General features: G+C 45.2%; 1 protein-coding gene across 1 annotated transcript in view; it reads left to right on the forward strand.

Annotated features, from left to right (window-relative positions):
* The first annotated feature begins 3,561 nt into the window (after positions 1-3,561).
* Positions 3,562-4,609, forward strand: part of LOC108165961 (tyrosine-protein kinase Fer-like) — a 4,559-nt gene continuing 3,511 nt past the window's right edge. The window contains exon 1 of the mRNA XM_017303330.1: positions 3,562-3,753. The gene's annotated coding sequence lies outside the window, so the exon portion shown is untranslated. The remainder of the gene's footprint in view (positions 3,754-4,609) is intronic.

Consider the following 4,609-nt stretch of genomic DNA (forward strand, 5'->3'; position numbering starts at 1 on the left):
TCTCTCTCTCTCTGTCTCTCTCTCTCTATGTAGCTCGCCCACAGGGAACAACCCATCCTCCTCTGGGAGTTTTGACCTCTTAATGTCTGAATAGCAGATTTCCTTTAGTTTCAGATTTCCCTAACTCTTAAAGAATTTAATGTAGTTTTTTATTATTTTATATTTTCTTCCAGTTTATAAAGTCCAGCTTTAGTGTCATATTTGTATTTTATGAACATTTCATGTTTGCTTTTGTTATGGATTCTGTTTTCTCTTTTAGCCTCTTTTGTCTGCTTACTGCACACGCTGCAGCTTACATGACCATGTCGACGTGTCGGCCCACCAGAGCCACCAGAAATCTTGGGCCCCATGACAAAAACTTCTTTTGGGCACAACTAGCTACAGTTTGAGCCCATCTGACCCATCAAAGGGTCAGATATTCCTGCCTGCTGACTTTGGTCCAATACTGATAACTGGCACAAAATTCACTGCTAGAGAATTTTACCTGCACTGCCGACATGCTGCATGCAAATAGGCTGCTTGAACTTTTGATTATTAGCTTTATCTCATTGAAATGTCTCTTCCCACTTGCAGCAGACACAATGTCACACAATGTGCAAAATACACATGAATCAATCCAGACGTCTCAAAACCAAGTTATGTAGCTGCATTTTATTCAGGATGCAGTTTAATAAAATATGTTTCTCCATATTTGTTACAGCTGTCACCATGTAGCAGTTATGAGACAGATAATCTGAAAACAATCAATCTCCTCCATCTGCTTCCTGAATTACTGGTTAAAGTGATGCACCGTTCTGACCAAAACAACCAATCAGAACCAGGAGGAGGGTCTTAGTGCTGTCAATCATCCTCATTCACCCACTGCTAAATGTGCTAATGGGGGAGAAACAACTTATCATTACAAGAAACTGTTCATCTGCCATCATTGGTAGCTATGCTAACTAAACTGAGCATTCAGTTTGAATCTGCACAGCTCTGTGCTATGCTAGCTGCTGCACAGCTCTGTGCTATGCTAGCTGCAGCACAGCTCTGTGCTATGCTAGCTGCAGCACGGCTCTGTGCTATGCTAGCTGCAGCACAGCTCCGTGCTATGCTAGCTGCAGCACAGCTCTGTGCTATGCTAGCTGCAGCACGGCTCTGTGCTATGCTAGCTGCAGCACGGCTCTGTGCTATGCTAGCTGCAGCACAGCTCTGTGCTATGCTAGCTGCAGCATGGCACAGAGCGAGGGGGAGGGAGGATGAGCAGCACCGCATGAGATTGTGATTGACAGCACTAAAACTCTCCTGCTTCTGATTGGTTGTTTCTAGCACTAAGAGAAAGCAGAGGAAATAGATTTTTTACAGATTACCTCTCATATCATACTTTCACAACATGATGACAGTTTTAACAAATATGTAAAAATATATTTTTTATAAAAGTTACATACTGCAGCTTTAATCTCTCTTAGGAGAGGACGGGTCAGGAGAGGACGGGTCAGGAGGGGACGGGTCAGGAGAGGACGGGTCAGGAGAGGACGGGTCAGGAGAGGACGGGTCAGGAGAGGACGGGTCAGGAGGGGACGGGTCAGGAGAGGACGGGTAAGGAGAGGTCGGGTCAGGAGAGGTCGGGTCAGGAGAGGTCGGGTCAGGAGAGGTCGGGTCAGGAGAGGTCGGGTCAGGAGAGGTCGGGTCAGGAGGGACGTGGCAACAGATATCTGTGATTTAAATTCAAACCCAGGTAAAACTGTGGACTGGCTGCAGTCCAGACAGGAGGCTGTTTTTTATTATCATTTTATAAAGAGTTTGACTTTCTGTCAGCAACAAATATGTTGTTTTTGTTGTGTAACTGTTAAAAGAGCAAAGACAGAGAAATCCCTATGATTCCCTGGAATGATGCTAACTAGCTTGTTATTGAACACAGCGTTGCTCAGTTTTTTCACTGGGACGGGAAGGAAGAAGGTTTATGCTGTATGGTGGTTAGAGCTGCTGCTGACCGACTCACCTGTTGTTAAGTGGTAAAAGGTGCAGGGAAGAGTTAAATATGTTGGCATTTCTTTTCCTTAATTCATTAAATGCTATGGAGGCAAACAGTGGTCTGTAGCTAAGCTAACTATGCTAAATGATTGATAATCTCAGTCGACTCACCTCTTGGAGAAAAACTGTTACAAATTCACACTCTTGTCTTTTTCTCTCATCTGTTTTTTTAAACTTGACTTCATTATTTTTCTAGGCAGCATAGTAACCGCCATGTTTCTTGTCTTGTACTGACTGCTGCTGAAAACGTCACCGCCCAGCAGGAACGAACCATTTAACGCAGATCCAGGGGGTTCAGTGTAAACATGGACGTCTGTTTTGGTCTGGAGGAAACATTTAATTTTTACTGCTAAAAAACATTTTAAAAACACAACAACAGTAATTGACAAGTCCCCGATTTGTTTCTATTTCTGTAAAATAAATAAATAAATAAATAAATAAATAAATAAATAAATAAATTTTGTGTTAATCAATTAATTAGTTAATTAATTGATGGACAATTAATTATTGACATTAATTGTTTTACATGTTTGTTGAAATATTGTTAATTTGTTGTTTTGTATAAAACGTTTTGTATTGATTTTAAACATTTTATTCACTTTCAATGTTGATATTTATTTTAGATTTATTCAATTATTTTGTTTTTTGTCTTAGAATCTTTTCTTTCCTCTTGTAGTTTTTTCTGAATCTTTCATTTCTTCTGAGATTTTTTTCTGCTGGCATTTTATATCAAATAATGATCAATATGTTTTATTAGTTTATTTAATTTGACCCTTTTACATATTTTAGAGTCAAAATAATTTCAAAATGAATTGTTTTTATTTTATTCTGAATTGAATGATTGACTCTGATTTATTGTTCATCATCATTTTCCTGTTTGGAGGTCACGTGACCCCAGAGGAGTGAGAAAACAAAAGGTGTTGAAGTTGTGTTGAACGCAGGGCAGTGAACGCCTCATGTCTCTGGAACCAGTCGGACAGAAACTTTGACTGTTCCTTCATTCCTCTCATTCCCAGTTCAGAGCTCCGCCCTGGGTGGAGGCTCACTGGTCTCACTGGTTCCATAACACCAGTTTGGAATCTTAATCAATAATAAAACTAACTTACAGCCATCAGTTGTATTTTAGTGATGATGAAGATGAAGATATCGTTTTCCAGTAAAACGGTTTTATCCCGTCGTGCTGCGCTCCACACCGCCCCCTGTGGTCATTTTGTAAAGATTCATCTTTTTAACTGTCCTGGTTTAACGGCTTCTTGTTTAAATGTTCCGATTGATTTTATGTCTGTTTAGAGTTTATTCACCTAATGTTTACGTCTTTATCTATGGTTTAGTGTTTGTCGTTCTGGACTTCAGAGTGTTTCTGAACCAGGAGGTTCCGGAGGTTCTGACTTCTCGGTTCTGTGCTGATTGTTTCTGGTTTGTGAATAAAACATGGCGGAATGAACCGTTTGTCCTCTTTCTTCTTGTCTCTTGTTTTCGTCACGTGACTCCCGCCCCCTCTTACTGGCTCCTCCCACCCCATCCCGTCTCCCTCTCCCACCTATTCCCGGTTTTCCGTTTCCGGCGGAAGCCCCTCCCTGTTAGCTGTTAGCTTTTAGCTCTGCATCCCGGACAGCAGAGCCAAAACACGGCAACGGAGCAGATAAACCCGGTACAGCGGACGACATGAGTCCCGAGGAGGACCAGAGCGAAGCCCGGTGACCAGACGGAGACTCTGCCGCCGCATTATCCAGTTTTCAGGTCAGTGAAGGCAAAGAAAGCTCCCGGAAAACAGCGATCCCACCCCGAGCTGCGGAGGTCCCGGACCGCCAGTCCTTCTCCGGCTGCTCGCCCTGCGTCCTGCGGGCTTCTCGGGACCGAATCCAGGACAGCAGCCGGGACAAGTTCTGGTAGAATGGACCCGACTATTCAGGTTCTGAAGGTGTGGTGAGGTTTAGGGTGACGGACCTCGGCTGCAGCAGTGGCAGCCATCTCCTAGCACTAGCATGATAGCTCTTCCTCCATTGGTTTGAATGGGGCTCAGGAGCTAATGCTAAGGCTAGCGGAGCCTCGCCGTCCAGCTGGTGGCCCGGAGGTCCAGCCTGGACCCAGAGATGCTGATCAGCTCCATCCCAGGAGGACGGGTTCTGACCCATCCTGGAGGCGACACCGGGTCTCAGTTTAGCAAACCTGGAGAGGAGCAGCAGGTGAGGCCAAGTTCAAGTCCTCCTCAGGAAGGTCTTGGGGGTCAGGAGGGCCGGTACCAGGCCCCTCAGGGGTCAGGAGGGCCGGTACCAGGCCCCTTGGTCCAGAACTTGGTCCTCATTGCTGCAGGTGAACGTTGGGCTCTGGTTCTGTTCAGGACCTTCCTGAGCAGGGCAGGTGTTGATCCGCTCTGGTGACCTCAGGATCCAAAGACCAGAACCTTCAGCTGTCTCTGGTCCGGTTCACCACCGGGATCAGAACCTCCGAGTCTGAGGGCAGGAAAAGGTAGCGAGACTCTCTGGGTTCATGAACGAGACAAATGGATCAGGACGTCTAGAGGCGGATCGGTGCGTCGCCCTGAGAGGGACGGTCTGAGAGGGACGGTCTGAGAGGGACGGTCTGAGAGGGACGG

The sequence above is a fragment of the Poecilia reticulata genome, unplaced genomic scaffold (assembly GCF_000633615.1).
Source record: "Poecilia reticulata strain Guanapo unplaced genomic scaffold, Guppy_female_1.0+MT scaffold_241, whole genome shotgun sequence".
Taxonomy (NCBI): domain Eukaryota; kingdom Metazoa; phylum Chordata; class Actinopteri; order Cyprinodontiformes; family Poeciliidae; genus Poecilia; species Poecilia reticulata.